This window comes from Emydura macquarii, unplaced genomic scaffold (assembly GCF_026122565.2).
Source record: "Emydura macquarii macquarii isolate MOO-44397 ecotype Brisbane River unplaced genomic scaffold, CSIRO-AGI_Emac_v2 contig_2636, whole genome shotgun sequence".
In the NCBI taxonomy this organism is placed as follows: Eukaryota; Metazoa; Chordata; order Testudines; family Chelidae; genus Emydura; species Emydura macquarii.
The window spans coordinates 15,626,478-15,650,175 of NW_027132773.1; the positions used below are offsets into that span (position 1 = coordinate 15,626,478).

Genomic DNA, 23,698 nt, shown 5'->3' on the forward strand with positions numbered 1-23,698 from the left:
AAAAAAAAAGTGTTCATTTCATCCGCTATAATACTGGAACTACCTAGATTGCATATTTTATTCCATTGCAGTGCAGCTCTTTATTTTGCATTTCTTTTTCCTTCACACTACCTATTTTATCATTAAAGGTTTTAGTACTTGGTAGTAGCAAAATAATTAGTAAAGTCTTCAGTGATTGTATGTGAATTGCTGACTATAAACCAAATAAAATACTATGCAGTATTAAATGTAATGTTGTGGTTGAGAATTTCAGTGTTTGAAATGCATTTACCAAGTAGAAATTCATACGTTAAGGATTCAGGATATTCAAAAATTTACTTCATCCACATTGCATGACGTGTATAGTGTGGCATTTTGGGTTACTCATTAAGGTACTTAAAGATATGTCTTAAAGCACGGGAGCACAACTCCCAGGGAGACTATGAACAGGTGTCTTTACCATTCTCTCTTTATGAAAAGATGGGAAGTGGGTCTCAGAACTAGGGGAGAAGAAACCTGGAATGTTTTTCTTCTATAATATAGTCTCATATAGGGTTGCAGTACAGAAATGATTGAGAATCACTGCCTTAAAGCAGAGTGTACATAATACTGCTGACACAACTGCAGTGTTTCGAGCAGGTTATGCAACTGTAGTTTTGTGAAGCTTGTGTGATACAAATTATACAAACTATTTATCAGCTAATCTACATATTTGCATAGAGACAAAACATAAAAATTGTACAACTTTAGCAATGGTAAGAAGCATCAAAATTATAGCCCTGGTGAATGATGTCCTGTGCTTATCTATAGCAGTGGTCCCCAACTTTTTTACATCATGCCCTCTGTCACGACAACTGAATCAGGGGGCCCTTGAGGTGTATTCAAGAGCTCTGATTACTCCCTTCTACCCCAGTCTCACATTGGGGGTGTCACACTGGCTGGATTGGTGGATGGGGCATTTAGTATATTGTTTGACATCACTATGTCAAAATAATAATAATTCATGTAAGATATGCCATGTCTGGTATTGTTAGAAAGGTTATAATATGTTAAGTAAGATGATAATACTTTTGTTCATGTGTTATATGTGTAATGGAAGTTATGGATATATTTGATATATCTGTATTTCAAATTGTGCTGTATGAGACACACCCTAGACAGGGTGGCGGCAGAACAATAGCCTGCTTAATGGCCCATTGAGACATCCACAGATGCAAGGGGCCAAGGGGGAAAAGCCAGAGGTATGCCTGATGAGTCACCAGGACTTGCTCATGTGACTCTGAACTCCATTTTAGTTCCTGTAAAATTCCACAAGTAGCATGGCAAGGACAGAGGGTATATAAGGCAGAAGCCTTGGGAATCCATTTTGTTCTTCAGCTGGGATTCAGCTTCAGCTACCAACCTACCTCTGGATCAGCTCATCTACAACTGAACTGAAGCTGTGAAACAAAGGACTGAAACCCATCCAAGTACTGGATGTATACCTGAGGGACTATACAAGCCCGCAAACTCCACAATTCTTCTAGAAACCTGATGTATATGGACTTTCAAATCATTTGTATGTATCTGATTGCTTTAATCCTTTAAAATTTCTCTCATGGTTTCTTTCTTTCTTTTTATAATAAACCTTTAGTTTTAGTTACTAAAAAGTTGGCTGGCAGCGTGGTATTTTGGGTAAGATCCAAACTTATATTGAGCTGGTACTGTGGCTGACCCTTTGAGGTCAGAGGGAACCTTTTTAGTAAAGAGCATAAAGTTTAAATAACTGGTCTCTTTACTGGACCTAGTGGCTGATTGGGAGCCAGAGACTGGAATGCAGTAAAGGGGGCTGTGTGTATTTGTATATTGGCTTCTTGATAACCAGTGTGGGGAATGAAAAGCACAGTATGTTGCTGGTTAGGAAGTCTGACTTCAGTGCCACCCACTAGTGCTGGGAGAATCTGCTCTCCTTTTGCAGCCTGCCTTGACCTTGGCATTTTCAGGTGGCTACCCTAGGCACGGAAGGGTCACACCCTCCCTTACCCTTGTCCGCGCACACACACACACACACCCCGCCCCCCAGCTGGGGCTGGGAGTTAGGGCACGGTTGGGGATGAGGCTGGAAGCAGGAGCCAAGGCTGGGAGGGGGTGGGGACCGGAATCAGCTGTAGCAGCCAGGGGGCCATAGCTGTGTGGGGGGACAGGCACTAGGGGCCTGTGGCTGGTGCTTTGGCCAGGGGTTGAGACTGCTGCCGGGAGCTGGGGCCGGACCAGGGGCTGCAGCAGGGCGGGACCAGGCCGGGACCCAAGCAGCAGCATGTCAGGGGCCAAGATTGGGTGCGACGGCAGCCAGAGCTTCAGGGCCAGGGTCACTGCCATGGCCGGGTTCTGAGCCAAGGCCATGGCTGGACCGGGAGCCAAGCAGCCCCAGCCAGGCGTGAAGGGCCAAAACCGGGGTCACGGCCAGGCACCAGGGATCACAACGGCTGGAGCTAGGGAGCCGGATGCCAGGGACCAAGGCTGGCACCAGGGCCAGGCACCAGGGCCAATTCAGGAGCTGCAGATGAAGAACCAGGAGCTGAGGCCTAGCCGGGTTCTGGGGCCACAGCTGGGGAAGCAGGACCAGAGCAGAGCTGCGGGCAGAGCGGGGCTGGGTGGCGGTCCCTCCCAACTCCCTGGAGGGTGGGGCTGGCTGGGGCCCTGCCGTGCCTCCCCAATGTTCCTCCACAACCTCTTGGGAGGAAGGCAGGCCCCACAGTTTGGGGACCTCTGATCTATAGGGTATCAGCAGGGCAAATTTTTTCACACCTACTACACAGCTATGAGATAGAGAGAGTGGTTGACAACTCCACTGCTCAGACACAAGGTAACTTTTCACTATACAGGTAAAGCTCATTTGTGTAGGAGACAGAACTTTCTTGGGGGCTGGTCTGAGACTGTAGAATGAACTCCACAAGAACTAAGGACTTTTACAAGTTTCACCAACTTCCACTCAAAATGTAAGGCACACTTCTTCCACTTTCCCATCTCTAACATAAATACATAGCCAGATGCACATTTTTTTTTAAAAAAAGACACCCCTACAAAAACAAAACACAACCACGCACACACTATTCTCCCCCTGGGGAGATGATGAGAGAAAGAACAAATCACAAGTGCCAGATCTTAATGCTGACACTCAGATACCAAGGTGATGAGGGCCATATAGCAACTTATTTATAATAAACAGAACAGAAATAACCTGCCAGCATGGGTCAACCCTGATCTCAGGGCAACTTCCTCTAGAAGTTATAGGCACAGTTTTGTCTCAATGAACTATACATTTTTTGGCCTCTCTGCTGATTCTGCCAATCAATGCAAATGGTGACGCGTTTGTGAAATGGGTTCCTAACTGAGATCCACCAAATTACTCTTATATAAGGGCCATCAAACATCCCTGAGAAGAGAACAGTGATTTAATGACACCATTCTATATTTGTGAAATATACAATAGACTGTATTGGCATAGACTGCTCTGTAAATTCAGTTAGTAAAGAAAGTTGTGCTTTTCCCTGAACAATTTCACAAATTGGCTATTGTGTCTATTTGAATTCACAACCTTAATGCAACTCAGATGTAAGTTACATTACAAAGATGTTTTCACCTCATGCTCACCTAATTTAATTTAAAAATAGCTCAATCAATTTTGTGAAACTTACAAAAACAAAACAAGAAAATTCACATTGTGAAGGAGACAAAACAGGCAAAGTTTCAGATCAAATTTGGAGAAAGTAACAACTACCTGAACAACCACACTGTAACAACTACTCTGGTTGATCGTGAATCATTGCATCTAGCACCATTAACACACTCTAAAGTTCTGAGTTCATACTATTTTATGTGCTATTGAATGGCACATTCCAAACTTTTACTTTCCCTATTCCACCACCTGCTTTATTTATTCTGAATAGTGTCATCCTTCTCTCTGAGTTATTTGTCTACATCTCAGTCACGAAGCATTATCAGGCTCTGAAAAAAAGAAAAGATATCCTATCCATTTTTGTGTCAATTACTCCTGCTAGGAAAATCAGCATAAGAGTGTTATCTAGTGTCAAGTTATTCTCTCATAATAAAAATCAGGGGGAAAAAAAATCATTCTGTAGCACTTAGGATGCTTCTTGTTTTGACCCTGGGCACAGAAGATCTGTTTTCCACTTATAGAGCTTGGTGATCTTTGATATTTTAATATATTTTATTAGTGTAAGGGGTTTTGTCCAAGCAGCTATCTGTCATAATGCACTTCAATCTTCAACTTCTTTTTAATAGAGACTTTGCAGGTCACATGGTAAGAATGATGACATATACTCTGGTAATAAGTAATCCTGCTGGGATCCAAAACATTTTTCAAAGACTTATGCATATCCCATACTTCTTGTAGATTTTGACTGGCTTTTCCATGTTTTTGTAACTAATTAGGGGCCTATTTCATATCCCAATTCATGTAGGATCCATTATTTACATTTAAGTTAAACTATTCTATAAAGCCAATTTTTAAGGAAGCCTTGAAAAATATAGCAGGAAAAGTAAGTTAATTTCATGTCCTCTACTGTAGCTCCTATGCCTTCACATTCCACTAACATTTCCATGATTGAAAACAAAGGAATTTCAGGATTTTAAATAACTAGTATGTTCAACAAATAGTCAGGGGGGTCATAAAAAAGTATTAAGGTGAAATAATAAAGTGATACAAATGAGAAAACCAGAAACAACAGGATAAAGGCTGTGACAAGGAATATGCACAACCTTGTAAAAATATTGTAGTACAATATTCTCCAGTTATGGTCCAAGTCACAATAGTGCTACGGTAGTATTAGAGAAATTATCACAAACCACTGCTTTTCTCATACATAATAATCTATTTATCAATTTTAGGATTTTGTATAGGATCCATCACTATAGCATCTAAGCTCTTCAGTGAGGCTGGGAGAAGGAGCTACAAAAATTCCTTCAGAATATCACTGGAAGCTAGAATTATTTCCTAAGTAAGTTTAGCAAAAATTATGTTATTTTCTGTGAAATGTTTTGTAATGGTTAGAAAAATATCAAGGTTATTGTTATGTATGTACAGAACAATAAAAATCCTCACAGGAAAGGAGCATCCACAGAGAAATAAAGAGCCTAAGATATAGGCCTGGGATAATAGAGCATCAAACTTGATCAGAAAGTGAACTGTAAGGAGAATCATATAAGAACAGTTCCATATAAAGCATTAGTGGCTCCATTAGTCAAGGTAGATTCTTTCATTATACTAAAAACAAAAGAGAGATGTAACTGCAAGACTAGCGAAGAATATTTCCAGAAATCACCCTCTCTCAATAGACCATTCACACTTGAAGAACAACTTCATCACCACACTGACTGCAGCATCTCATACTTTCAACACAGGAGAAAAGTTAGAAATGGAATGACATCTAGAACATACATCCACCAAAACTGAAAGCTTCTGAAAGAGGTTTTTTTATTTTATTTTGAAAGAAAATCCATCCATTCTAAGGGAAAAACTATAGTTGCTCAAAGAGGTCTGCTAAGCATATCATGAAAGGTTAAATAAACTGTATGTAAAAGAAACAAGCTAAATTGAGATTTAAAAAAATATATTTTCCAAAAGCAGATATAAAAACCATGTGTGAACCCTTTTATTCCAGATCGAGAGTGCTTTATTTATTTTTTTCTGGGGGGTTGGGGAAACAGAAGGGATTGAGCTAATTTGGATAAAGCACTTTTATTCTGGAATACACACATGGAGTTAATCAGGAATTAATCAAGCATAGTTATTCCAGAATAACTTCCAATGCAGACAAGCTTTAAGGAACACCATATTGCTGCTATTGCTAGTATCTTCCACTGAGCCTTGGTCTACATTACAGAGTTGGGTCAACACAAGGCAGTTTACATCAACCTAACTATGTAAGTGTCTACACTAAAATTTCACTCCTGCCAACGTAACTGCCCTGCTACGCCTATTTAATAACCATACCTCCACAAGAGGCATAGAGTTAATTTCAATGTAATTAAGTTGATGCAGTGTCAGTGTAGGCACTGTGCTGCTTACATTGACTGTTACTGGCTTTCAGAAGTCATCCAACAATGCCCCACACTGCCAGTACAATTGATACAAGTGCTCCTAGTGAGGAGACACACCACCGACACAAGAAGCAAAGTGTAGACACGTACAAGGAATGCAGTTACTGCAGAGGGTGTATGCCGAGGTAAGTCAGCTTAAGTTTGCAGTGTAGACATGCCCTGATACAGATGTTGTGCAGCATTTAAAAGCAAGGTATCTATATATCCATCATAGAGAATGTCTTCATACAATTTCAAACTATAACTTCCTATTGCCAAAAAACCCCAGTTTCTATTTCTCAAAATTCCTGATAAAGCTTACGAAGATTTTAATGATGACAGGATTCAGATGATGCTAAAATAAGAGAGGTTTGGTTGTTGGAACAAAAAGCCTTGCAAAGTATTACAGACCCTTCTTACCCTAGACCTCTTTTCAAAGGATTTATTAATTGTATTGTTTAAAGATTATGACATATTTACACTCAGCTAACACAAGAAGAGTTAGTAATTTACAGTTACTAATGGGTGTAAGAAATTGCATGTTTAATAGGATACTTGATTTTAATACATTGACCTTTTTACCTCCTGTCCAGTTGCTTTGTGTTGAGGCAGGTTGATTACTGCATTTAACTCTTTGGTGATTTGTGTGTTGAGGACAAAGGCTTAATTTGTTGTCTGAGTACTTTCAGTATTGAAAAAAAACATTCGTTACTTAGGATGGCTTCGGAAAGCCATTAAAACGATGTAGAATAACAGTAATATTTCTGCCTTGCCTTAGCCAAGATCATAACATTTTAGAGTCACTTTAACAAAAACCTTCTACAAAGCATTTTTTTTAAACACAAAAATAAGAATGCAAAGTAAGTAAGTAAATAAACTGAGGCTTTCCGTACAATTTATAAAGAAATTATTACAACATTTTTGAGTACTTATTGAACTCTGTAGAGTCACAATTTATTCAAGGAACTGAACAATCCAAAAATTACACAGACATAGGGCATTTAGATAGTTGGTATCATCAACACTTCAGAATCATGAGACATAGAAACTGGTGAAGAACAAAGAAATTATAACAATAGCAGGCAGCTAGGGTGACAAGTAAAAACTTTCTCCACCAGTGAAGTGGGACATCACAAGAACGTAGTCTAAGCAGGAGGATTGGTTTTAGCATTACTTTGCTGTACCTGAAAACCTTTTTGCCACCAAGGAGGCACACTCCTATCCCTCACCCACCTCCAAAAAATCCTTCTCTCCCAACTGAACAGTCACAATTCAACCTGTCCATGTTCATCTGATCTCCAGACAGACTGTATCTCTTTGTAAGTTACCAAGAAACCTCCCTCCTAAACTCAAGGGCTCAACTATCTACTGTTAACAGCCTCTCAAGTTCAATGACACCTATCACCAAATAACACTGTGCTAGCTGTGTCTGAAGTGGCTGTTAACCTTTTCTAAGGGTTTCCATCTCAGATATTTTAAGTTATTAGTTTCATCTCCTTTGTCACAGTACTCTTGGAAGTCATGGGCTAAATCCTAATGCATTTTCTTGAAAATGCAGGCATGCATGCCCGGTCTATAAAGCCTGACAGTCGGGTGTGGCCCCGCCCATGCTCAGCCCCCGCTGGCGAATGCACTCTTAGCCAGCCTCTCTGCTGAAGAGGGCAGGGGCTGGGTGTAGGTGGCCGCCCAGCTGGGGCGGACCGGCCGGCGCTGTAGTGTGGTGCAGACCAGTGGCGCTGTGAGGCCTGGGAGTGCTCGGGTCAGAGGCACTCCGGCCGGGCCAGGGGCTGAGAGCGCTTGGGCCGGAGATGCTCCAGGGCCTGGGGCAGACTGGCCAGCCTGGGGACAGGGCAGGCTGGCCAGTGCTGTGGCATAGCATGGGCTGGCAGCGTTCTGGGAGCTAGGGCAGACCAGCCAACCCAGGGCCGGGGTGGGTCGGTGCTGCGCTGCTGGGACAGGACAGGTGGACACTCCGGCAGTGGGAATGTGCCGGTGATAGGGTGTGGCGCAGTTTGGCAGCGCTCCGGGGGCTGAGGCGGACTGGGGTTGGGTTGGGTCTGCACTGGTGCACTCTGGCAGTGGGAGTGAGGGGGCGCTGGAGTGAGATGGCCAGCCTGGGCCAGGGTGGGTTGGGGCGGGGCAGCACTGGAGCACGGGTTCTGGTGGTGCTCAGGCCGCCCGGCGCTGGTGCTGGGGCCACCCAGCCACCCTGGCTGGTGTTCAAGCCGCCTGGGGCGGGGCTCTGATTGGAGAGTGGGCGGAAGGGGCATGGCTTCAGATGGAAGAGGTGGGGCCAGGGGACTAACCTCCCTGAACGGGCAGTTCATGATTCGCTCAGGAATGCAGGGATTATCTTTTAATGGCAATTATCAATGTTACCATACACTGAGGCCTGCTCTCCACTTAAAAATTATTTGTAAAAACTATGTCGCTCAGGTGTGTGAATATTTTTCCACCCTGAGCATTGTAGTTAGGTCAACCCAACCCTTGGTGTAGACACTTCTAGGTTGATGGAAGGATTCTTCTGTTGAGTTAGCTATCGCCTCTCAAAGTGGTGGATTACCTACCTTGATGAAAAAATCCCCTCTATCAATGTAGGAAGCATGCACACTACAGAAACACAGTTGTTGTTCCATAGCTGTGCTGCTGGAGTGGCTACAGTATAGGCGTACCCTGAGGGTCTTATTTCTTGCTGCAAGCTGTAATCTAATGATAATGAATAGCAATGATTTTAGTGTCCCTCGAGACATGTTGTGAATCCACACAGAAAGAAAACAGAAAGCAAACATAACCAGTCTAGGAGTAAAACACACAAATGCTTTAGAGTATTAAAAATTGATATTTCTTAGCTGACACAATTCAGCTCTGATAATTCTATGTCATTTAAAATCAACTACTTTATATCACCCAGAAATATTCAACTAAGTCAGGCCAAGGACATTTTATCTTCATCACAGCTGTCATTCTTCTTCTCTTCTACCAGTCAGGGAGTTAAGAGAAAATCTATACGGGACCATTTGCTTATTAATTGCGGGGGAAAAAAGCCAGCTACTCCATATATATACTAGTTCCAGAACAATTCTCCTGTCAGCAACAATGTCACCTGAACTACTAAATATACACTTAAACACTCAGTGGACACATCAGACCCCCCAAACAGCTGGCAGCTTTAGGCTCCTCATTTCAAAATGAATTAAACAGTCATCACCTCCACCAGGAAAAAAATTAGCATTAGTAGAGCATGTTTGTACTTTCAGAGGAAATCAGCTTTCTGTAGATAAGCCTAGCACCATCTCTGACGTTATATGACTCCATGGATTCATGTAGAAGTCTGAAGATAACGCAAGGATTTAAGCAATGTGATATCTTTTTCTATGGCTTCATCCTTATGTAATGTTTGGTAAACTAATTCCAAACTAATTTGGAAAAGCTGAATAAAAACATTTATTTGCCAAGATGCACATGTTAAGATTTCCCTATTACTCACTCATGTAGGGAAGGGGAAAAGAGCGAGTAGATCAATGTACAATGTTCTTTGATTACATGCTTCCTACTTTAGTTCATGAACACTTGTGATCTTTGAGTGTACATGGTACATATCTTAAGAGTCAATGCCTTCAGATTCAAATACTATAACTGAGCACTACGCAGTTAATAATAGAGGGACATTTGAATTCAGTTTTAAGATAGGGTTTGAATCAGTGTCATTGGCCAATATTTCTGTGACCTAGATGAACATTTTGAGCAACTGGGGGCTTGGCTTACTCCTATAAAATGTAAATGTCTTTATTTATGCAGTTAACTCTTAAGAATGGATTCGGCACTGTTGCCAAAAACATACACACACTCATCTCCAAGCAAATGTTTGATCAACTGTGAAATTAATAGACAGCATGATAACCACAGTTTTGCCATTGTTATTAAATCAGTGCCTTCTTTTATTTCAAACTAGTATCAGAGGATAAAAGAGGATGTCTACATTACAGCTGGCAGCTTGCCTCCCAGCCCAGGTAGGCAGACACACATTAACTCTGCTCTAGCTAGATCAATAAAAATAGTGCAGACCACTTCAGCATGGGTGACAGCACGGGCTAACCATCTAAGTAAGGACCAGAAGGTCGGACAGGCTTGTTCTTGAGTAGCTAGTCCATGCTGCCACCTGTGCCACAACTGTCCACACACTGCTATTTTTTGCACGCAAGCTCAAGCAGAATTAGCATGGGTCTGTCCACCCAAAAAGGAAGGCATGCTCCCAGCTGGAGTGTAGTCACACCCCAAATTGTGGTCCATATTTGGAGCTACCCAAGTTTCTCAACAGTGTCATAACAAGGGAGAAAATGAGTATAAGTCAGAAAATCTGCTTTACCTATTTTGTTTATTAACACATAGTCAGGCAAAGCCTACCGATTTTTAAAGGATCTGTGAAATATTGTATACACACACACACACACACACACACACACACACACACACACACACACACACCCTACCTCTAACACAATATTGTTAGATTGCATTTGTTAAAATTGTGGTATTTTTATGTCTCTTTTGTTTTCCCCATTTCTTTCTCAGTGCCATAATGCAATCCTCCTGGTTTAAGCACCAGACTTCAAATGAGAGTTCTATTCAAAGCCACGTACAGACAAAATAAGTGGTTTCCTTAGTAATGGGAACTATGTGAAAGCCTTTGAAACAGCCCTCTCCCAGTAAGTCTCCCCCTCAGTTTATTAGTGCACAAACACATCATGCAGCTTGTGAGCATGCCCAAAGTCTGTGATGGTGATAGAGGGTGGGTGGGAGAATATTTATTGCATTGCTAATTAAACATATTTCCTTCTTCAAAGTACAAATGTAATATGCTTGAGTACTTTTTAAAAATCATTCATTTTCTAGATTGTGAATTGAAAACCCAAAATTATGTACTAAAACTATTAATCAATTCATTCCAGTATTCATTACATTTATATATTTTAAAGTGTACTTGATCTAAACTAGTATTCTGAGCTAACCTTACTCTCAACACGTGTTACACACATCCTGCCTATTCCTTGTTTCTCCTAGTTCATTTCATAACAATTATACTTGAAGTAAGCTTGAGTTTATGATATTGAACAGGGAAAAATCATGATGGTACTTTTTTTGAGCTCAGAAGCAAAAATAAATAAAATGGTAAGGATATCATCTCTACAGTATCTAGAATGTGGTCCTGTTTATACAGGTTTCCAAGGCAGCAATTTAGCTTCCATACAGATAGCTGTGAATTATAAAAAATCTAAAATTGCTATTATCGTCTATATTCAGTCCCATCCCTACAGAATATTCCAGCTAGAATACTATGATAAAATAGTGTTAGTCTGATTTTAGCCAAAAAAGCTAGGAAAATCAAGTCTGATATTCTGTCCTTAGGAGTGACAGCCAAAGCTGAGAGGTACACATAACAAATAAGATTAATATTGTGGGGGGAAATGTACCATAAAAACTCAGTTGGTACTCCAAAGAAAAGCCTGTGACATCTACATTGCTGGATTACCTACAAAAACAAAAACAAAACAAGGATACAGACTTTGTTTAAAATTGAGGTGAGAATATCCTAATGTGTCACCTTTTTTGCATTCCTGATCCATTCAGAAATGTAATTACGTTGCTAAAATTGGGGAAAGATGCAAACCCTCACAACCAGGCCCAGAATATCCTCTTCTCCTATTTCATCCAGTACTCAGTGAACACTGCTATTCCTCTCCTCCACATCACTGAAAGATCTGTAGCAGACTCCCTTGATGGGTTTCTGCTGGTCCCATTAATCTCCTCCTTCAAAGCTGGTGTACATTGCAGTCAAGACTATATCAAAACTGAAAGAACTCAGAAAAGACACAGGTGAATTTTGCACAAAACCATTCAAGTTTGGGTCATGTATAGGTGGGCTTCAGGGGAATGAGAGAAAGGAGTCTTCAAGGCCTGCAGGAGAAGGCAGCTGACCATTTTGCTGGAGTGAAGTTGGATGGGTCAGCAGACTAGCACAGAGGGGAAAAAACTAAGAGTTGGGAGAGTTGGACAGGAGAGGGATAAACTATTGGATGCCAGAGGAAGGGAAGTTGAAGGAAAGGAGTCTGGAAAATAAGTGAGGTCCCCATGGTTTCTTCTTAAACAAACTATCATTTAGACAAACAGGTTTAAGTTGGTTCTTCTGGTGACCCATCCTTACTCCTGAGAAGGAAAGTCATTCAACTAAAAGAACCTTGCATTCTCAGATGAATTCACCTCATTAATAGTGAGAGAAAAACAATGGGAAGAAGCCATATGAGTTACTATTAAAATGGGATGATCTTCTCATAAATGCCACATCCTCAAATGCCATTAGTCTTCCAAGAGCATGGTTTCATAATGAATCCGAAGAAAAACTTCTTAATCCCCTCTCAAGCCATCGTTCATTCAGAACATAGCTCAAAATGCCACTGGGTAGTTCTTAACCCTGCAGAGAAATTCTTGACAATACGAATCCACCTTATTTTCTGGTTGCTACAGGTTTTACCCTTTTGGTGTTTTCAGCTGAATCTCCAAAGATGTATCATAAGAGCATCAGGCTGAACCCCAGAGAACCTCTCTTTTTAGAGGCCTCTAAACCCGTCATTACATTCTCATACATTAAAGGGAAGTTGATCTGTCAAACATACTGGCAGAGCCAATGAGAACTGTTCACTGGGAAACAATGGTTTCTCTGAAGTATTATTTGTGGCTTAGATCAACAGAAACATTCCAACATCCTGCTCCCAACAAAGGCATCAAAAGGCCAAGAAGACACAGACTTTCTCCTTTCTTTCATGAGACCTTCTCTCCACTTTTGCTGGTCTGACACAGCTCATGAACATGAAAGAGATGCAGCACTGCAGTCAGGAGAGTACCAAAACTGAAGGTGGAGGGCTGACCATCAACTTATGATTACCCTGAGGATAGATAATAGGCAAAATGGCATAGCCACACATAATATGGACTACCTGTAATGAAGAACTCTAGGATAATAAAAGGGATGAATGTGTCAATGGAGATATGCCTCTTTGAGAAGGATGGAGCAGGTGACAATTTATGCCACCTAACAATCTGCCCCAAAGACTCTTGAATAGAACCACCAGGTCCACTCTGCAGGAGAAACCTGGAGAATGGTGTCTATGACTAGTATATTTCAGATCACTAATCACTATTATATTCTTTGTCAGACTGACAGGCAAATTGATAAAATGTGTGTGTGTGTGTGTGTGTGTGTGTGTGTGTGTGTGTATGGAACAGAGAAGGAGATGTGTCTTGGGAGGTTGAGGAGATTAGTCTATTTTGGGAATGGAAGAGAAAAGACGGTTACTAACCTTCTGTAACTGTTGTTCTTCGAGATGTGTTGCTCATGTCCATACCATGCTAGGTGTGTGCGTGACTACTTGCAAAGCTACTGGAATTTTTTGCCTTAGCAGTATCTGTAGTGCTGGCTCCGGCGCACCCTGGAGCTCTGTGCTCATGAGCTGGTATATGAGGCATCACCAGCTCTGTGCCCCCACTTCCTTCCAATGGCTGGGAAGGAGGGTGGGTCATGGAATGGACATGAGCAACACATCTCAAAGAACAACAGGTACAGACGGTTAGTAACCGTCTTTTCTTCTTTGTGTGCTTGCTCATGTCGATTCCATGCTAGGTGACTGACAAGCAGTATTGGTGGAGATGGGCTCGGAGCTCATGGATGTGCTGTTTGCAGCACTGCTCAGCCAAAGGTGGTGTTGTCAGGGGCCAGCTGGATGATGGCATAATGGGACACAAAGGTATGAACCAATGACCAGGTTAGCAGCTCTGCAGATGTCCTGGATCAGCACCTATGCCTGGAAAGCTGCCAATGAGGCTTAAGCCCTGTAACTATCATGTGTAACGATCGTCAGCAAAGGTGCCTTTGCCTCCTCATAACAGATGCAGGAGGTTAACCATGAAGATATCCTCAGCAGACCTTTCATTCTTTCTGCCAGTGCATTGAAGAGCTGTGTGGACTTGTGGAAGGCTTACTCCTGTCAATATAGAAGGCCAGGGCTCGCCAAACATCAAGGGTGTGCCAAATATTTGTATGATTTTGGAAAAAACACTGATAGAAAGGCTGGGTGGGATCACAGCTGAATCTTGTCCTTGTAGAACATCGTATATGGTGGTTCCAAGGTGAGTGCTCTGATCTCAGAGACCGACCATACAGAGGTAATTGCCACTAAGAAGGCTACCTTCCAGGAAAGGAGCAGTAACGGGCAGGTGGCTAAGGACTCAAAGGGGGAGGGGCTCATAAGCTTTGCTATAATCAGGTTCAGGTCCCATGGAGGTATCGGATCCCTGACCTGAGGGTAGAACCTCTCCAGGTCTTTCAGGAAGGCCTTTCTACATGTTATGTCATGGGAAAAGAAAGATTTACCTTGGATCAGGAGGTGGAAGGCTGAGATGGCCACCAGGTCAATGGTGAGAGGGCTAAACCTTGGTGTTTGAGATGCAGCAAGTAGTCCAATAAGACTGGATTGGTACCTAGAAAGGGGAGATTTTTTGGTTTAAGGCCCAGGGGGAGAACCTCTTTCATTTAACCAGATATGCTGTTCTGGTGGAGGGCTTTCTATTGCTCAACGGTACCTGTTGGACCTGAGCTGAACAAGCCCGTTCATCTGACTTTATCCAGGTAGTCACCATGCCGTCAGGTTGCAGGGAAGCTAATCCCGGGTGTAGGATCTGACTGTGGTTCCGAGAAAGAAGGTCGGGCTGAAGAGTTAGTTCCAGCGAGGGTGCAATCAACAGCTCCATTGGCATGCTGAACCAGTGTTGACGTGGCCATGTGACAGCGATTAGGATCACATTCACCTTGTCGTGTTTGATCTTTATCAATACCATGTGGATCAGTGGTACCTGTTGGAAGGCGTACATGAGTGGCTCTATCCACAGGAAAAGGAAGGCACTGGAGAAGGAGCCCTCGTTGAGAGCTCAGATTGAGCAGAACTGCTGGCACTTCTTGTTCTGTGTGGATGCTGTGGCGAGGTGGGCCTGTTTTGCCCCATGGGTCTGCGCTCCTTACGGCTATGCCGGTGGTGTGGCTGGGTGGGAGCGGGGGAGGGGCCCGGTCCCACCCTCTACCCCGGGCCCCGACCCAGGAACCCTGCGAGGAGTAGCCTCAAACAACTTAGTCCAAGGGCTACTACCTTCCCTGGGTCACTCGTCTGTAGCCCCCCCCTGGCTTGTGGCTCTCCTTCAGGCTCTTTGGGGCCGGCATCCTCTGGTCTTGGTTGCACAGGCTCCTTACCTCCCGTGGCTGGGTGCTCTCGCCACACCCACACTAGCTCCCCCACTGGCTCCACACCTTGCAGCAGCTCTGCTCTGCTCCGCTCTACTCTACTCCGCTCCTCCACTGACTCCACGCTTTGTAGCAGCTCTGCTCCGCTCCTCTGCTCAACTCCCTCTCAGCTGCACCCATCTGCCTGACTGGGAGGCTTTTAACTGCTGGGGCAAGTTCCTTCATTGGCCCCAGCTGGTCTGATTGGCGTAATTGGCCTAATTGCCCTGGATTGGTCCCAGCTGGCCTGATTGATCTAATTGGCCTAATTGTCCTGGAGTGGCCGCAGCTGGATCACCCAGGGAACAAGGATTTGCTAAGCCTGGGGCTGATATATATGCCTTCCAGCACCCTCCTATAGCCGTCAGGGTTGGCCCCGTCACAATGCAAAGAGGTCCACTTGGGAAATCCGAGACTTTCGGAAGATCATGCATGCCAGTGATTTCCAGGCAGAGTGACAACTTGTGGCAAGATGACAGGATCTGCTGAGAAGGTCCTCTAGGGCATTCCTGGTACCCAGGAGATGAGAAGTCATGATATGAAAGTTATTTTGTACTGCGAGAGCACACAAAACGAAGAGCTTCCAGACACAGAGCTGACGAACAAGCATTATCTTGCTTGTTGATATAGCACATCGCAGCAGTGTTGTCTGTTAGAATCTGGACTACCCTGCACACCACATAGGGAAGGAACACTTGGCAAGCTAGTCGAATAGCCTTGAGTTCTCTGACAATTATATGGAGGTTGCAGTCCTCCTGAAATCAAATTCCCTGAATGCTGACATTCTTGATGTGGGCCTCCCAACCTAAGTCTGAGGTGCCAGAAACCAGTGTCACCGAGGGAGATAACCCTTTGAAAGGTATGCCCTTCATCACCGTGTGTGGGTTCGACCACCATTCAAAGGATGACAATGTGAGGTGATAATGTGATGATGTGGTCCAAGCTGTGCCTGATTGGGGTGTACACCAAAACTAGCCATGACTGTAAAGGCCTGAGGTATAGAAGCTCATGGTGAACCTCTTAGGTGCAGGCTGCCATATGCTCCAACAACTTGAGGCATGTTCATGCTATTGTGAGGGGTCAGGTCTGAATGTGCACAATGAGATCTGACATGGCTTGGAACCGAGGCTCTGGGAGGCAGGCCCTGGTCTGGATGGAGTTGAGGACTGCACTGATAAACTCTATCCACTGGACCAGAAAAAGAATCAACTTCTGCTTGTTTACTAGCAGGCCAAGGCATTGGCAGGTGGTCTTTACCAGAGATAAACTGTGATGGACCTGAGCCTGTGACCTACCCTTGATGAGTCAGTCATCTAGGTAAGGGTAAATCTGTACTCCCCGACGTCTCAGATAAGCTGCAACTACCAACATATACTTTTTGAAAACCCTTGGGGCAGACAAGAGGCTAAAGGGTAGTGCCATAAATTGATAATGGATTTGATTCACCATAAACCGAAGGAACCACCTGTGGCCGGAGAAGATTAAGATATGGAAGTATGCATCTAAGTCAAGGGTGCCGAATCAGTCCCCTGGATCCAAGGAAGGGAAATTAGAAGCTAGGGAAACCATGTGGAATCTCAGCCTCTTAAAATACTTGTTGAGGCAGAGCAGGTCTAAGATAGGTCTGAGGCCTCCCTTTACTCTGGGAGTAAGGAAGTAATGGGAGTAAAACCCTTTCCCCTTCATATCTGGAGGAATTTCCTCTATGGTCCCCATTCATAGAAGGGCCTGCATCTCCCGAACAAGAAATTGCTTGTGAGAGGGGTCCCTGAAGAGGGACAGCGAAGGAGGGTGAAGGGAATGAGGAGAACTGCAGGGTATAGCCAGTTGAGATGGTGTTGAGGACCCAACAATCTGATATAATTTGGACCCATGCAGGGAGAAAGGGTAACAAACGGTTTAGGAACAGGGGAGGGGCTGGATCCTGATACGGAACTGGAAAGCCGTCCTTGGGCACACCCTCAAAACAGCTGATGTTGCCTCCATGGGTGGCATGAGTGGCCTGGTTGAGTTGCAGAACAGGTCGGGCCTGGGTGAGGACGTTCAACGCCTCTGTCCTTGTCTTTCTTCCTGTAGGAGCCATACTGCAATGGCCTGGAGCTTTCCATTGCTGCAGCAATGGGAGGACCTGCATCCTAGAAGCCTACAGTATGTCGCGGCCTACCGAACACAAGGTGAGTCTGGTGTCGGTCTTCGCTGAAAATAGAGCGTGGCCTTCAAAGGGAAGGTCCTGTATCAATTGTTGCACTTCCTGGGATAACCCTGACGATTGCAGCCAAGAATATCAACACATGGACAACACAGAAGCCATTGATCTTGCCATAGAATCCGCTGCATCCAGTGCCACAGCTCTAGCCACTGCTTTGCTCTCCTCAAGAATAATAGTAAAGTCCTGTCCTGACTCGTGATGCAACAAGTCCTTAAATTTTGACAGAGAGTCCCAGGTATTATAATTGCATGTCCTCAACAAGGCTTGCTGGTTAGAGATTGTGAATTGAAGGCTGGCTGTGGAATACATTTTTCTTCTGAATAGATCCAGCTTCTTAGAGTCTTTATTCTTTGGAGTTGAGCTTGCCTGACCCTGCCTGTCCCACTCATTTGCGGCAGCCATCACTAAGGAACCTGGGGGCAGGTGAGAAAAGAGATACCCAAACCCTTTAGCCGGGACATATTCTTTTCGGCCCCCTTTGAATTGAGGGAAGGGAAGATGGTGATTGCCACAGGGCCTTAACCACTTTGAGCTCCCCTTCATGTACTGGCAGCATGACCCAGTCCAGCGCCACGGTTGCTAGAACATCAAATAAATTGTCCATGGGCTCTTTGAGTTGCTCTGCCTCTAGGTTTAAGTTGGAGGCCACCCTTTTGAGGAGCTCCTGTTGGTCTTGAAAATTGTTCAACGTAACTGGGGGGCCTGTGCTCGCAACCATCTCGTCTGGGGATGACAAGAATGATGGTAATGTCGGGGGAGGAGTGGCATCTTCTCCTGCAGGGGAGCTGAAGCAGTCACTGCATCCTGACACTCAGTGTCAGGATCAGAAGCTGAGTCCTGACCTTCCTCTGGGGTTGTCAGTACCCAGATGACTGGTAGGAGAAGGAGCCCAGTGCCAAAAGGATTCCATACGGGTTCCAATATGGCCAGTGGACTGACCATTGGCCTTGAGGCCAACATGCTGCTGCGGGCACCGCACCGGAAACTTGTGCCCCGGGTTGGTGATGGCAGGGTTGGGGAGTAGGTTCTCCTTCTGACCCTGTGGAGGAAGATCCTCCCTCGGAGACACAGGTGTAGCTGACTGTGTCTCAGCTTGGCTACAGCACGATGCTAGAGAATGGTGCAGTAGGGATGGAGATCAGTGCTGAGCTTCCCTGGGTCAGTGCTGTTCCGGTGAGCACTGGTGGTACGGCGAATAGCTCAGTACTGGGGAATGATGAGCTGGGGATCGGTGCCAGGAGTCCTGCGCTCTGTACCGTATTGTCAGTGACTGGTGCTGAGACAACAAGGACTGATACCAGGGCAGCCGGGAATGGCACCACCCTTCTGGAGGTGAACATCTTGGTGCCAGGGACTGAGATCGCGTCTTCGGAGACTGCTGCCATGAAGGTGGAGACCTCCTTCGTGAGGATGATGACCGGTGCCTGGGCATCCATTGTGATGGTCCCATCACAGGGTTCCTTTTAGACGTCTGCACCTTCAATGATTCCGGCACTAGGGCGTGCCTAGGCATGGGGATAGTGGTAGGGCCATGTGGTCCCAGGCAGCCTGCAGTACCCCCAGTGTAGACGGAACCACTATTTGGAGGGGTTCCCTTCCGCTTCCTGGAGTTGGAGGCAGTTCCCTCATTGGGCTTAAAGCTCTAGGTGGGAACACTAATTCCTGCCACTCTGATATGGGCAACTGGCTCAGCAAAGGTCCTGCGCCTGACCCCACTTTTTTGGCCTTCTTGGGGGCAGGGAAGCACCCTCTATCTGAGAGCTTCTTTTCCCGCTTCTTCAGAGTTGGGGGAGTGAAACAGCGTTGAGATGATCCCAGTGCCGGTGGAGTGCTCTGCATTGACGCCGACATGCTCGGCACCAAGTTGGCATGGCGGGGTTCCGAGGTCGGTCTCAGCACCATCTCCATGAGTAAGGATTTGAGGCAGATTTCTATATCTTTTTTAGTTCTCAGCCTGAAACCCTTGCAGATACTACACTTGTCCTTTCTGTGTGCTTCACTTCATACAACTGTCATGGAGATTGTTGAGTGGAAAGGGTTTGTGGCAGGTAGCTCATGGTTTGAAGCCTGGGGAACAGGGCATGCCCCGCTTCCCTGACAAACGTCCCTAATGGAACTACTACTACTTAACTATATATGAAAAAGAACTATATTACAACTACTAAGATAGCAATTCTACAGCACTTGCAACTGCAAGAGAGAGAGAGGGAGTTCCAGTAATCTGCATGGGCAGGAAGAAGGAACTGAGAGGGTGCAGGGCCAGCAGCACCTCATATCCTAGTGCATGAGCGTGGGGCATCAGGGGGGTGCCAGAGCCAGCCCATATGGATACTAAGGCAAAAAATTTCAGTAGCCATGCACGTGGGCGCAGATACCACACCTACCATGGAATCAACATAAGCAAGCACTCAGAGAAGAACCTGCTGGCCTTGTTCTATTGGATCAAATGCAGTTTGACAGAGGCTGTTGAAAGAACCTTTACGTTTACGTTCTGGACGGTCCCATTCCAAATCCAATAATTTTGCTTGAGGAAAAGACACTATCACATTCTTGTGTTTCATTTTCAACTGAACCGTCTTGTCTCAAGAGAAAAAAAAATTCTTCAGTGTCCAGTGCTTATGAATTATATATTCATTAATATTATTAATGAGCAAGACATCTCAGTCACATTCCTCTGAAGTGGGTGAGGAGATTTCTGTCTTCAGACAAAGATCTAATGACTATGTGGTTCAAGTCAATGAAGTCTGACTGTTCTGGTTCTCAGAAAAAGGAAGGCAAACCCCAAAGAGGCACAAACACAGCTGAGGCGAAATCAGTTTTAAAGCAGAATAAATAGTACACTGAAAACATAGTTCTTGAAAACATAAGAACCTCTAATTATTAACCTCTACCATCTGGCTGCTATGCACCACTGTAGTCCCTCAGGATTCTCCTTGAATAAGGAGAATGCTCAAGTGAAATAGAGCTGCTGTGCTGTCTCTATGCCACTCCCTCTGAGCCCCCAGTGAAGGGGCATGTTCTAAGGAAAGGTAGTATGGACAGATCCCTGGTTGCCAGAATCCACACTTAGAACCAGGGGCAGTTGGCCATAAATTAAAGTAGTTCTGATATTTTTCCAAGCTGCATCAGGGACCACACCAGTTCCAGTACAGAACACATTCAGACGGATGACTTCATGTCAACCTTGCAGAAATCCTGCCCTCTTTGAGCTCTGTTGACTGCAGTTCTGGCACAACTCAGGAATTCTCTGAATTCCAACATCTGAAGCACAGTTGTCATTTGATTAAAAACTTGAGCTTACCTGGAAACATGCAAAACTCCGATAGTTATCAAGTTAAACAACAGACCATTAACAAAGTCCATGTTCAAACATAATCAAGTTGCCTTCAGATTTGAACATATTTCATAAGAAATTTAAATATATAAGAAATTTGCCCTTATTGTGCTGCTCACTAGGGCCCAGATCTTGCCAGGACATATATTTGGGTGGACTCTTACACCCACATAGAGTCCCACCGAAGTTAATGGGTATTTATATGGATGTAAGGGTAAATCCATAGGGACCCTTGTATGGGACTGTGAACTAAATTTCTTGTGTCCTTCTGCTTAATCTCTACCCTTTTAGCATCAGTAATCCTCAGTACTTGCTAAAGGGAGAGTTGGTGGCAACAGCATATTTAGGTTGCCTAACACTTTCCATATGAAAGATTCTTGCAAGCATTTTTAGAAGCTCTAATACCTCCATTGTTTGCAGCAAGCCTTTGAAATTCAGCACAGAAAAAGCTCTGGAGCTAGAAACATGCCTTTTGTTTGTCACTTAAAAATCTGTTCATGTTTGGCTGAAATATAAACTGTTAAAAATCACCATTTCCCTTCCCTCACTTGTGTTCCTCAGGAAACTTTTGACAACATGCCACAGTAATATGTAAACATTAACCTTCTAAGGCTGCGTCCAGGCCATCACACAAACAGCAGCACACACACTGTTCTGGAAACTCCTGGGACCTGGTGGATCAGCTGCAGAAGAAGGTTGAGGAGAGATCCAGGCAAGGCTGCCATTATTCCTTTCCATAACTCTCCCTGAACATAGCACATGGCCCCTGGGACACGACATACAGCCAAAGCTGCCTCATCTCTTGGGGGGGGGGGGGCCCGGGGAAGAGGAGTTGGGCATGGTTTCCCCAACCAGACTCAGTACATAGCCTCAGTGGCCCATTTCCCTTTCCCCACCAGAGATAACAGGCTTCCCGTGTGGTCAGTTACAGTTAGTTCTGTAGATCAAGCTGTAGTGAAGATTCAGGTTTCAAACCCTGCTGGTGATGCATACAGTTATAACAAATAGAATTTATTTCTATATTTTCCCTTTAAGCAACAACACACCTAGAAAATTACATGCATAAGAATTACATAAAGAGAATGGTGTTTAGATCGTAAAGTAAAGAACTCAAATTTAGGAAATGTCAGATTTACAGTTGCCCATGCAACCTCAATTTAGCCACCTTGTGTACATGCATTACTTACACAATCACACCATGTTTTCCACAGGAGCACTGCCTCATTCAGTTCACAAGTTGGATGCAAAAAGAGGCAGAATTATGGTTGCATGGAAACTTTAAATCTGGCATTTCCTAACTTTCAAGTGCTTGATTTTGCAACCTAAAAGATGTTCTTTTGACATATTTTTTTAGTATGTAATTTTCATAAGCTTTCTAAGCACCTCTGCTTGTCTCTTCAACACAGTTCTGTGTGCAGAGAGCTAATTTCCAAATAAAGCCAGTAATAAAAGTTCTGTCACTATCAACTCTCTTAACAAATGTAAAGATACAACAGATTAATAGTCTAATGCAGTGGTTCTCAACCTTTTCCATATTATGACCCTATGTTACAACAGGAAAAAATTTTGCAACCTCTCCCCCTCATCATAGAGAAGAGTGGTCACAACTCCCAGCTTGACAACCCTTTGTCTAATGCATCAAACTAACTCTCCATTTCAACCAATAATTATTGGGTTTGTTCTGATGTCTCACTCATCTAGCATGTAAAATCCACTGAAAACAAATTCCTTTTTAGTGCTTGCACGCCTTATTTTCTCCCTCACTCTGCCTCTACCCTCACAGTCTGAGGCAAAAAATTGCAGACTAAAACCTAATAAACTATATATACATCTGGTGAAATAAATTACATTGCTATTTTAAAACTACTAAACATGTTGGTGAAATCAGCAGGAAAAGAGCTTCTAATGAACCTTAATCATCATAATTGTATCAGTTATAAAAAGTATTTTATGTTGCAAGCATTTTGAAAACATCTTTAAGAAATCTTTGGTATTAGCTGAAATTAAAATTAAATTATTTCTCTTCTTTGATATAATTAAAGTATATTCTTATTTAAATATCAGTTAAATTGTAGTTTCATATACATGTCAATCAAGGAGGTATTTTAATTACATATCTGTTTGATTATCAAAACTTACTTTCCTTATGCAAGTACACGCTAATTTATTTAATTATTTAGCCCTCCAATTATATAGTCCATATCAATCAACCAAAATGAAGCACTGATGTAGTAAAAATATAATCTAAATTTCATATACCAAATCACTGCATCCATTTTTGCATGATTCTCAGGCACTATATGTTACTTAGAAAACTTAAGTGTACAGCTCTAAGTACTCTTGAATGATTCATTGAAACTGTGCACACGTTCATGTGCATGTGTTTAAAAATAAGAAGAGACATGCACATATCTTTAAACAACTTGTAAAAGATGTTCTCATTATTAAGAATAAATACAGTATTGACATATTTTGGAAAAATCAAGATGTGTGTTTCATTATAGCCACTACAAATGTAAGTGCCAGCAAGTAATGTGTGGACTTTGCACCTATTTGCTCTTAACATGTTATTCCAATGTGACTTTTATTCCAAGTATTTAGCACTATTTTTTAAATCACATGTTATAAAATAAGCAACTTTATAAAGCATAAAACTAATTCCTCAGGGATTAATAAAGCCTATAATCTGATATTCAAAGAGATACTTAGCGCTCACAAAACAATAACTATTATTTAAATAATACAGTACTGTGGCATTTTGTTGCTGTTT

The 23,698-nt window shown here is 43.5% G+C and overlaps 1 protein-coding gene across 2 annotated transcripts in view; it reads right to left on the bottom strand.

Annotated features, from left to right (window-relative positions):
* Nucleotides 1-23,698, bottom strand: part of IMMP2L (inner mitochondrial membrane peptidase subunit 2) — a 781,125-nt gene that overhangs the window by 309,094 nt on the left and 448,333 nt on the right. The gene's annotated exons all lie outside the window — the stretch shown is intronic.